The sequence below is a fragment of the Mauremys mutica genome, chromosome 12 (assembly GCF_020497125.1).
Source record: "Mauremys mutica isolate MM-2020 ecotype Southern chromosome 12, ASM2049712v1, whole genome shotgun sequence".
Lineage (NCBI taxonomy): Eukaryota > Metazoa > Chordata > Testudines > Geoemydidae > Mauremys > Mauremys mutica.
The window spans coordinates 71,819,219-71,832,186 of NC_059083.1; positions in this window are offsets into that span (position 1 = coordinate 71,819,219).

Sequence of the window (12,968 nt, forward strand, 5' to 3'; positions counted from 1 at the left end):
GTATTAGTTTATTTCAACATTCCTGACTTGATTCAAGATCACAGCTCACAGTCAGCGATGGTACATGCAATAACAAGGCTGCTGAGAAGTTCAGTCATGCACGCAGGTTAGACGAGCAGCTATCGCAGCCGGAACCATTTCCTTTAGAACAAATGGTGAGCAGGCACTGCAGGGGGGACGTTACTCCAGAGTTCACAATCCACATCAGCCTTGGACAAATTGTTCATATAGTTTAAATGATTCTGTACATATCCGCATGCCCAAGGAACAATCAATTTCTGCAGTTGTGCCCTGCTGTCTAAAATAGATGAAACGCTCTTCCAAAACTGGTGCATTACATTCTACTACTTAGAACCACTTGAACCTGCTTTTTTGATGGACCTATATTTGGTCAGCCTTATTCTCCTCTCATTCATCTCTGTAAATCTGGAATAATGCTACTAAAGGCATTGGAGTCCTACCTGAGTGAACTGGTATAAGTGAGATTAGGATGAAGAGGGAGGATGATCCAGTGTTTAGGGCACTAGTCTGGGACTTCGGAGACCTGGATTCAGTTCCCCGTTCTGCCACAGTCTTCTTGTGTGACCTTGGCCAGTCTTTTATGCCTTTATTTCCTCCATCTGGAAAATGGAGTAATAGCTTTTCACAGGGGTGTACATTAAGATTGTGAGGAGCTCAGAATTTATAGTAATGGGGGCCACATAAGTACCTTAAACAGATTTAGTTTATATCTTCATTTATGTCACCATGGCATTTATCCCATTATCACTGGCACTTCTTTAATAGTTCAGTTACTACTATGATAACTGCCACACTTGCAATCTTAGTGCCAAGAACCCACAGCTGTGGCTATGATTTAGTGTGGGCTGTAGACCCAACAATGGCCCTGATCCTGCAACTGGATCTGCCTGAGAGAGTTCTTGTACCCACATGGAGCCCCACTGAAATCATACGGGCTGTGCATGGGCACAAAGGTCTGTTCACTTAGATCAGACTGCAGAATTGGGGACAGTGTCTGCATAACATTTATTATGGACAACTTTGTAAATTGAAGATTAAGTGCAATATGCAAAAATGGCATTTCAGTTTTCAGTCTTGTAAGTCAAATTTGAACCATGATTTTTAAATGAGTGGTGATGCTCCCAGTAAATACACTTTTTTAATATTGCAAACAGTTTTTGATGTTAGTTGAGTATTTTAAGCTGTTTGATTGAAAAGCAAACAGTTACAGATGTTATTTTTCCAAGAGGGAATGAACTGCATTTGAGCAGACCCATTGTTTTCAAGAAGCCGGTTTTTCTTATCTTGTCTGGCTCCTCATCAAAAATAGATTATTTTAGGGAAAAACATCATTGTGAAGCTGTGAGGGGACTTGAGAGCCAATCCAGATCAGTGAGGGGCTGTGTCACCATGTGACCTGGGTTCCTTATAATACTCTGATGCTGTAGCTCCCTGCCTGGGATGCTCTCAGACAGCCCACAAGCATACAGGTCACGTTCTGAGTTGTGTCCTTCACTGTCCTGGTTCTGCAGTCTGTCTGTCGCTCTCTGGCCCCACTCTAACTTCCATCACTCTGGATTACAACCAGCCAGGTGACCCCAACAAACTCCCAGTTCCTAATTTTCCCCAAATCATGAGCTTTGTAATGTCCTACCCTCTCTTGGACAGGTCAGAGAAATAAGAAGACTTGTTTGATTCTCTAAAGGCCCAAAACACACATCACAGCTTAGCTGGGGGTGAATACAAGCTTCCCTTTAAAGAAAGCACAGAATTGGCTTATAGCAGTGGTTTTCAAGCTTTTTAGGCTGCGTACCACTTTCCAGATAATATAGTCTAACTGAGGGGTTCTCAAACTTTTTTTTCTGAGCCCTCCCCCACACATGCTATAAAAACTCTGTGGCCCAGCAGTGCTACAACAACTATTTTTCTGCATATAAAAGCCAGGTCCAGCAGGGCAATTGCCCAGAGGCCCCATGCCCCAGGGGTCACCGTGAAGCTAAGTTGCTCAGGCTTTGGCTACAGCCCCGGGTGGAGGAGCTTGGGGCCCCGGGCTGCAGTCTCTTGTGGCAGGACTTCGGCTTTCTGTCCTGGGCTCTAGCAAGTCCAACACCAGCCATGCTTGGTGGACCCCCTGAAACCTGCTTGTGGCCTCCCAGAGGGCCCTGGTTTCCCGGTTGAGAACTACCGGTCTACCGTGTATCCCCATCCGAGATAGACAGAGGTGACACATAGGGAGCGGTGCCCAGGGTCACATGCCCCACCCAGATTTCTGCCTTCCATTTAGCAACAGCTTCTAGAGGTTTGCAAACTGTGGGGCGTGCCCCCCCCCATACGGGCACAGAGGAACATTCAGAGGGGTGAGTGACCACTCCAGGTGGTTTTCAAACTTTCTGAGCTGAGTTTCCCCCCTTTGAGTTAAAAATTTTGGTTGCATCACCACAACACAGGTTCGATGGCATTGCTGCTCATCCCCCCGAATGTTCCTCCATGCCCCCCTCGGGGGACGTGCCCCACAGTTCGAAAACCTCCAATTCTGTGTTGCACAGCAGAAAGGAAACATACACTAATGTGGCTGCAGTTTTAATTGAAAGAAGATTAAATGTTGATTGGATTGCCAAGTCTTACTAAGTAAAATGTGTTGTCCTCCATTACAGGATTTTTCTCATGTATCCCCTGATGAGAACTCGCGAATCCCTAGAGGTTCTTATACTCCAGTTTGAAAACCACTGGTTTATAGTAAAAAATAAAACAAATTTATTACCAACTATACATAGGATTAAGTGAATCCATTATAGGGAGTGAAGATAGCAAATTACAAATAGAACAAAACAAAATATGGTTCTAAAAGTCTAAAACTTAATCTAGCCAGGTGTAGGCTTTGTTCAAGATATATTTTCTCACCTATATTTAGTCCCCAGTTCACCTCCCCCACCAAAGTTGAAGGACCTAGCTTTCTCAGTTTTCAAGAGCTCTGTTCCTTTGTGTCCATTTAATGATGGACGCCAAAGATGGCTTCTGTCTTTGCTTATATCTTCCAAAGTTCAATAATTTAGTTTCAAGAGGCGGGATGACCTCATGCTGTTCCTCCCATCCTGTGGGCATCCCATTCTCCTGTGTGTAAATGGGTCTTCCATTGTTTTGGTTCCACCATGCTTAATTTACATAGAAGGCAGGTAAAGAGCTGTCCTCTCTCCTGACTGGGAGGGAACCTGTTTCTCTCCGTTCGGCCACAGACTTTAAAACATAATATCATTAAGTATCCATATTTCCTCAAATAGCAGTAGTTCAGGTAAGACCATATTGGTGTGCTGTTTAGTTATTAAATTACCTGGAAAAGTGAAGAGCACTTGCTAAATTATCTCAGTACAATATTTCCAGAGAAGTTTTGTGATTACTTCAATCAATTTTGTATTGTGGCATGAGAGCACCACTCTGGGGTATAAGAACATTAAGACACATGCCTGTCTCAGATCCACTATCCCATGCTTTTAGATCGTCTTTCTGAAGGCACATTTTAATCTTGAAAATCAGGAATTTGTTCTTTTTTTAAATGAGCTTATCACAAAATGGCACACTCCACTGAATATACAATATTTCATGCTGCACTGGCTTCCCCCGTATTTTATTTTATTTTTGCAAAGAAAGTAAGTAGTTCTGATACTTCAGGATATTGCAAGTACTTTTTGCTTAGTTTTTAATTTTGCTTCTACTCTCTTTTTTTTTTCTAACATGCATTCAAAAGTTAGAAAATTAAATTCCTCTTCTTACCAAGTTTTTCATTTTCATGGACTCCAATCCTGCCAGTTACTGAACATTTCCACCAGGCTGATTAATATCTTCTAATTTTAGCATTGGGAATACCTCGTGGGAGAGGTTAACTAAAGGTGGTTGGTCATTTAGTGAAAGTGGTCTGGCATAAGCGACTTCTCAAGGGAATTCTAAAAATCAGTTGCTTAAACAAGATCTTCTAATAATGGGAGAGCAGAGTGGTGCTCAGTATATTTGGGAAAATTTGAGGTGCTCTTCTTTTAAAAAAAACAAAACAAAACAAAAAACCTAATAAGAGTGGGGTTGTAGGGTTGGCCTTTAGTAGTTGCAGATCATTTTCCCTGCTGAGCTGGCTGATGCATTGTGGGACAGAACCAGGGTTCCACCCACTCCCTGACCAGCCTGTCCACAGCAAGAGAATCGTAGCTCCACAGAGCCTGCTCTTTCCCTGTCCCCAGAGCATCAATATGGGAGAGGCTGAATACAACCCCCTCCCAGACAAACACTGTCACATCACACATTTTCCCCTTCATGCTTCCCTTTAATTTCATGGAACATTGAGGTTATTCAACTCCATATGTGCTATTTGTGTGATACCAAGGCACCAAAGAGAACATACACTCTGTCCTGCCCCCTCACCCCCTCCAAAAATATCTCATAGTATGTGCTAGACTTCTTGCTACTATATCATATTACTTAATGTTCATCTTCTGACTGATCATAATGCCATCCAGATTTCATCACCTGCCACGCTAAGAGTACTCATTGTTCTTGTTACTAAGTGATCGTGCTCTCAGTCCTTTACAATTCATATTTATTGGAAGGAACTGTACTCTCTCCTATCCAGTGCTGCTTCACCCTGTCAGAAAGCTTACTACTTTTCCTTTTAAGTTTCTATATCTCTTCAGTTCTCTCTTGCCAGGGAAGCATTAATTGGATCATAACCATGTGCTGACTGTTTGTCGTCACCATGCAGTCTGTTTTCAGAGCAGAGCTGGCTACTTCTGCTGGGGAGCAGGGAAGGGAAGCAGAACCCAGTTCTTCCAATGTATTTATTTTTCTGATTTGCCACTGTGCTGAGAATTCTCCATGCTGGCTTCTTTCTTCACTATTTTATCACCCTTTGCGGTGAATCATACCCAATCCCAGCCTACATCAATCAGCATTCCCAATTCTCCTTCACTTGCATCTTTCCTTACCGTCAACTTTTCTTTGCTTTCTGCACCTTGTTTTGTGTGTCTAGTGATGATGTTCCTGAGTTCTTGCCATACTATACCCTGACAAAACTTCTGAAATTTGCTGTTGGATTTCTCTTCTGTATGCAAAAACAGGAGTAGGCATCTTTTCCCTCATCTGGCTTCCCATGTATTTTGATGGAAAATTATGTAGACAGGGTAATTTTTAAGCTGGTCCTACTTAGCTATTGCGGGCATGTGACCATGGGTATTTCTTATGATTATATTTTGTTGTTGTTTTTTCAGTAGAACTGTAATCGTTTTAATGCTTGCATATAAATTTCTCTGATGGCAAATACAATGCCTAGAGCCATATCTTGTGAAATTGAGCTCGCCCACAGGGCCTGATGGATTAGACCCATGGTGAATAAGATATGCCACTCTCAATAGTAACGAATGTTTGAAGTTCCTGGTAACTGACCTACAACTGCTTTTTAAAACTGTAGAGTCAATCTTCTCTGTGTTTTGTTGATTTTCAACCAAAATTACACATGAGTTCTGTGATTAAACCAATTTCCTTTTGGCTCCTGACCAAGTCATCTTGTCAGACTTTGCTTCTACAGTGAGAAACATTGGAAAGACAAGGAGGTATGTTAATTCCACCTTTGCTTTCAGATACCTTATTAAAAGGGACTTAAAAAGTTCCCACCTCCCTTTCATTACAGTAGTATTCCTCAATATGTGCTTTGCATTTCTTAAACATTGTTTTCCTAATTTCCCATCCTCCATATATATTTTTTCCTCTCTTGGCATTATCCTTTATTTTTCAGTTCTGTAGACACAGTTCATTGATATTCAGAAGGAAATGGTTCAGTGGTCTTGGTGTCAATGAAACAAGGTGGTCTGTCCTTTTAAAGGCTCAGGAGCCTGGGGCCAGCCAGACCTGTTCTGAATCAGAGATCCTTTAAAAGCAAGTGTTTGGGCCCGGTAGAGAGGATTATTAGACTATTAGGGAAAGGGTCAGATGATTCCTATTAAGGATGAAAGAACTCAGCTGAGGGAGGGGAACTACTGGAAGCAGGCTTGCTCCTGTGGCAGGCTCTGAGCAGGGCGGCTCCCAATCAAATGGCCTATAAGAGAGCTAGGGAATAGCCTTTTGGGATCATAATGTGTAAAGTTAAGCACTAGTCTGTGCAAGATTGGTGTCTAAGTGCCTGATTCCTTGCATCATTGAAGTTAACAGGAGTTTCACAGTTAACTTGAATGGGAGGCGGATTGGGGCCTAACAGCTGGGAATAGAAAAGAGAGGATGTAATGGGAAGCTCAGATGAAGAAATAACTTGGCCTTTGGTCCAATTCATGTGGGTATGATGGAAGAAGTGCCATTAGCCTGGACTTGAATGGGGGTGATTTGTAGTGTGATCCAAAGCTCATCTAAGTCAATGGAAAGATTCCAATTGACTTACATCAACTTTTGATCAGGCCCTTGCTGAGCTGAAATGGGGAGACCATACTTTGTATAGGGGGTGTCATGGAGATGGGTGTGTGAGAAGCAAAGGAATAAAACATTAATAGTAGGATACTGTATCATGTCAGGTTACGCATTCATCCACTGAGTGGACCTGAATACTCTACCTTTCGTTATTCCAAAATCTATAGCATAATGAAACCTTATTCCTTTATTTAGTAATTTCAGCCACTTTCTTCTTCCCCCGCTTTGGTGAGACTTTGAACTGATGCGCCTCTTTTTAAAGGTACTTCGATCCAGCTTTCATACTGACAAGAAACATTCTATGCTTAAGAGTGGGCCTTTGATGCTGACACGAAAGAACCCTTTTCCTCTGTAAAATTACAGTTCATGTTGTGTTACACATATAAATATTCCACTGCTGCTCACAGATTGAAATGGCCTAGCCTCTATACCAGGAAAAATGAGTTTCAAGTAGGCAAGTAATAGAGTTCATTCAGCTATATTGTCATTTTAGTAATGTTCCCTCCCCATGTTTTTTAAAATAAAAATGATCTTTAAGTACAATATTTAGGGCCAGATCCTGCACACTCTTCTGAGTAGATGGTTCCTATGTGGAGTTCACTTGACATCAATGGGGCTTGGTATAAGCCTGAAGGTCGTCTTGTTTGGATAAACTTTCAGGTCTGGGGCCTCAGTGCAGTCCTCTGAATTCATAAATGAGTATCCTACATAAGAGTCTGAGAAAAATCAATGGAACAGCTCACAAGGTAAATGTATTACTCAGTGAATAAAAGGGGTCCAGAATTGGGGCCCTTAATGTCTAAATCTCAAACTGAAAAAAGTTCTGTAGTTTGATCATTTCCACTTTCAGTGATGTGGTTATGAGCACTGTCCTTGAAGGCAGACTGCAAACAAGCTGATTGCTTTTCAAATTGAAATCCTCACCTGCTGTTTGTAAATGTGTTCTCCTCTCGTTTATCCTGTTACTGAACAAACAGACATTGATTTCTTTCGCACTCATTTTTAAAGCAGCAACATCCAACATACATTGGTTACAAATGCAGAGCCTGCCTGGTTAGTAAAGTATCTATCTGAAACTCACTTGGAACATAAGAATCTGTAGCCAGCCTTTGTTATATTTATTGATTCTGGTAATGAGCAAAATGAACCTGGTTGCAGAGAATGCACAGGTGTGACTGTGTGGAAAACCTGGTATTTGAACATTACTAATGACCTACATTTGTGGTATTTCTACACTAGCTACCATACGTGTGTGTGTGTGTGTGTGTATGCGTGGTTGTACAGAATCCCCTATTGTCCACATCTAAAACTCCGAAGCATGTGTGTGTAAAGTTGAGTAGAGGGCAAATAAACTAGCACACCAGAAAATACACCAGGGTAAATACACACCTCATCTGTGGCACAGCCCTATACCCATGCCAGTTTGCAGTCTGAATGGGGTAAATGGCATGTACCAGGTTAAAGTTCCAATAGTCCTGCACCCCCATTCCCTCAATGCACTGAACCCTTTTCTTCCTGACCCTTACCCAATCTATAAAGGTCCCTGTCCCCCTGTTTTTATTGGTAGTACCAAGCTGCACTGGCAACATCAGAACAGCCTTCTACTGCGCTCTTTACAGATCAATATTGGTGAAAACGGATCCAGCTCCAAGAGTAGCTGCTTGGCCCACCAGCCACAACTGGTTGCTGATCAATGTGTGGTCAGAGTACACCTTTGTCCTCGACTTCTCCCAGAGTAGCAGAAACATACACTTGGACTGGAGCAGGCAGGCATTGAGTGGACTCCAGCCCAGGGCCAAGAATGAATCAAGCACTTGAGGCTCCTGCGCAGGAAGACCAAAGACTTGAATGGTCACTCCAGGAGGGTGTGTCGTCACATGCCTCATCTATGAGGAGCTTGACCGGGTGCTGTCAAGGGCTCCCACTACAGAACCTGAAGTGGCTCACGATTCCTTCCTCAACTCCGCTGGCCTCGTTGTCTTGGAGGAGAATGAATGATTCAATAATAAGTTGGCTCAGTGGATTTGTCAAGTGCAAGGTTATGCATATTCATATCTATTTTTCAATCACCTTATTTTGTTTGCAATCTATGATTCTCACTGTGTCTCTTAGAGATACCTTGGGCAGATTCTCCTTTGCATTCTGGCCCCTTTGCCCTGCCCTGCAATATTTATATTCCAGTAGCACCTGGAGACCCCAGGCAATATTAAGACTCCATTGTGCTAGCTCTTGTACAAACACATAATAAAAGGCAGTTCCTTCACTAAAGAGCTTACAGTATAAACAGATAAAACAGAAAAAGGGTGGGAGAAAGAGCTGAAACCTGCCAGCAGAAGATTGGAAACCAAAGAAAAGAGAGACTAGGTCTGGGATTTTCAAAGAAGGCTTAGTTTTCTTTCAGCAACCTTAACAATCCCACGGACTTGCCCAAGATCACAGAGTCTGTTGCTCAGCCAAGAATCAAACCTCAATATCCTGAGTTCCAGACTGGTGCCTTAACCTTCCGTATGCCACCAAAGCTATTATTTATAAATGACAGCTTCTATCCCAGTGTTAGAAGGTCTTGATTTTAGCCTAAGTCTGAAGTCTGAGTTTCCAAGTTGGCTTTTCTTCATAAGAATGTTTATTTGCATATATGTTTTTGGAGCAGAGTAACCGCTCAGATGTGCCTAAAGAGATCCTTATGTTAGCTTCATTTCACATCTTCAAGAATAAAGACTATTACAGCATTTTCAATTACTTGCTTTAGGCCATAAGCCAAATCCATTTCTTCACAATAGAGCTACTGAGTGCAGCTGATGAAATAATGTATAATGAAGACATATAGAGTTACAAGCAGTTTTACTAAAGAGAATATACAATAGCTTTGTGTAATTTTATTAAAAGATGACTCATAAGCTCCCTCAGACAAATAACACATTTGAACGTGGTGATTAATCAATTGCATTTCAGAGTCAGTGTCATATGCTTACGGGGCCAAATGATTCCTTGGCATAAATGTGTGAAACTGCCATTGATGTCAATGGAGAGGAGACCATTTACACCAATAGAGCATTTGACCCACTGTTTTTCCCTGCATCTGCACTGTGTTGCACACTGTTGGTTTATATAAATCACTAGGTGCGGAGGGTTGTACTAGCTACGCTGCAGCCAAGGCACTAAAAAAACAATATAGCCTTTTTAAATGGCTTCTGTGGCATCAAGTCCCCTCCCCTCCATTAGAACACTCCTAATAGAATATATATGACTGACAGCAAGTTATGGACAATGTAAACTACTCCTGAAGATATTATTTTTTTATATATAGCTGTGATGGGACAGTGAGGTCCCACACCAGCAGAGAAGGGGTTAAAGAGAGCCTATGGACCCAGTTAGCACCACCTCAGTGTACCTGCAGACAGTGCTGAGCCTGAGGGGGAGATAAAAGGAGAGAGACTGGCTCAGTTGATGGCTGGCTGGCCAGGAAGGAGCATGGAGCTCTGCCTGAAGGGAGCTTTGTCTGCAGAGTTGTGGAGGGATGAGCTGGCTATCTGGAGCAGCCACTGGGGAGGAGCAGTTAGACCCCAGGAGTGAGGACACCAGAGTCAGAGACTGTTTGGGAGATAAGTGTGAAGGGAAGGATGGGGTGCTCCACTGGAAGTCTGGGGGATGGGCCAATATTGAGTTGGGTCTGCTTTTTTCTGCTTTTGAACTTTTCGGGGCTGAGCCTCTCCAAACCATTCCCCCCCAACAACCACCACCATTGGGATAAAACTGAAGGGTCAATTAGCTGGTGGGTTGGAGCCTGCTACAGTGGGCACTGGAAGTGGAGATTTTCTTCCCCTTGGAGAGACCCATGGCTGCATCAGGATGCCTGGAGGGGGCCACAAGGGAGTGCTGGTCCTGCTATGGATACTAGAATAGCACAGATGTCTTGATGTTTTTCAAGCCAGCAGCCCTTCTACAGATAAACAAGATTTGTCAGCCCTCACCCTTATGCCTTTCTTAGCCATTTCGCATAGGGGACTAGTTGTCTTGAATTGGAGAGTTGTTAGTGAAAGCTGTGCTGTGGAAAATTCTTATTTGCGTTGTTACTGAACTAAACTGTATTTAACTACCATCCCTGAACATTAAGGCAGTAGGTTCAACATCTGAACATTCGCTATTGGACAGTATGTGAAGTCTTTGTGCTCCAGAATACCAATTATGTCAGTATCTCCCCGCTACCTCCTTTCACCTTTGCAGCCATATTCATTGTGAAATTAATCTGGTTAGGGACCGATTATAATTTGGCCCATTGTGGAATGGGCCCGTCATCTGTATAGGTTCACATATGCCATCCATACTGTAATCTACCTATCCAGCTTTTCACAGTAGGGCATCTATGTATTTCATTATAGCATGAAAAATAGAGCTGGTTGGAATTTTTTTTCTGCTGTCATTTTTTTTTCAGAAATGGAAAAACTTCACATTTTTGGCAAAAAAATCAAAAATTGATAACTTTTGGCTCCTTTATGGGCTGGAGTCCTGCCTGGACTACATCTCCCATGATGCACTGCAGTCTCTCCTCTTGCTGAGCTGCCATGGTGCATCACCGAAAATGTAGTCTGGCTATAAAATTCATACATAAAGATTAAGGGCACCAAACAGAAGTATGAATTAAACTTTTACTCCCCTCCATAAACACTCTACAGAAAGGAGTACTTAGCTGTCTGGTGCTATATCATTTGCAGTAACTACTGGCTACATTCAAGTTGACAAGTCCTGGTTATACATGTAACTCCAGAGGAAGTCAATCGGACCTATAAGAGCTCAGCATCTCTGAAAATCAAGCCTTGCAGTAATTGCTTATTGCACAGTTTTCCTTTTGAAGGGGTTATTGTAACAGGATGGGTGAGAACAATGATCAACATTTGAAAAGATTAACTTTGCTTCCTGGAATAATAATAGTGTTCCTTCTTTCAGCCTCTGAAGCTGTGTGTACACTACAGCATTTACACATTGGCACAGTTGTCCTGATGCAGCTGCACTGTTGTAGTGCTTCTGATGAAGATGCTCTAAGCCAATGGGAGAGAGCTCTCCCGTCAGATTAATAACTCCTACTTCTGCGCGAGGAGGTAGCTACGTTGATGGGAGAAGCATGCCGCCAGAATGCTGTCTACAATGATGCTTAGGTTGGTATAACTTACACCACTTAGGGCTGGGATTATTCACATCCCTGAGCAATGTAAATTATACTGAAGTGATGTGTAGTGTAGACATAATCTGAGTCTACAGCCCAGCAATAGCTTTTGGGTCTGGTCTTCAAACCATGGTTGAGAAAGTGCTTCTGACCATCATAGATCTTTACTGTCACAACAGAAATGGCATGACATGTAAGATCATGTGACATACCTTTTGTTCTTGAGAAATTTAATGTTGCTGCTTTAGTTACCTATATTCTTTAGGCATTAGGTATTACTGTTAATGCTGATATTAGAGGCACTGATTGTGTCAGTTAAATTCAGGACCAATGCTCACAAGGGAGCAGCTGATGAGACTTCCGCATATACATTGGCTTCCTGTGCCAACCATTTAACTGAATCTAAAATCAATTTTCAATTAGTGGCAGTTTGGCACCTCGTATTGGCTGTTAAAATTGTGACTAAAAGTAAAGAGAGAGGCATGCAAATTTATAATTACTTTTACTTAAATCAAATGAACAATAACAACTTACCATTAGAGAGAGAGAGATGTGCTAAGCTACTTAAGAGTTCAAATGGGTAGTTAACACTGACACGTCCAGGGAATTAACCTTCACCACACTGTTAATATTCTGTACATCTCTGCATTCATTAAATCAATGACTTAGCCAAATGTATTTAAATGGTTTAAGAAAGCAATGGTTTTGGTTGCGATTGCACAAATGTAAAGCTTTAACTCTTCCCTGGATAGTCAAATGTCCTTGTGTTTAGGGTAGTTTTTTTTCTGAAGGCATGTACTAGCCAACAAAATGCGATAGATCAATAGTGAAAGAAGACTGAAACTAGAACAAGAGTGCTCACAGCAAAAAGCTAAGGAAGAACTGAAGCTCAGAGATATATTGCCATACTGTTGTTTCTTAGGGATTTGAATCTTCATATTGCAGGGGAACAAAAGAGACAAAGGATTGTGGGAGAAGGAAAGAAAGCCATTAAAAAAAGCTCCTCTATTTCTTTCCCAGAGAGAGTGATGATGTTCTCCTGGGGAATTTGAAAATGTACCATCAGCAATACATAGTACAAGTGTAAACTCAGCTCCCAGTGGCCTAATGGGTAAGGCACTGGCCTCCTAAAATAGGGATTATAAATTTCAAATCCCATCTGGCCCAGTAAGGGTGTATTTGTAACAATAAGTTATTGGGCTCGTTGTGGGAAAGACGGGATGGAATTCTATGGCCTCTGTTATGCAGGAGGTCAGATTTCAGCATAATATGGTTCCATTTCACCTTAAAATGCACAAATCTATGTAGCTGCATTAGCTTTACCTTGCAGCTACATCAGTATTCTCTCTGGCAGCATAGCAAGCCGCTGAGC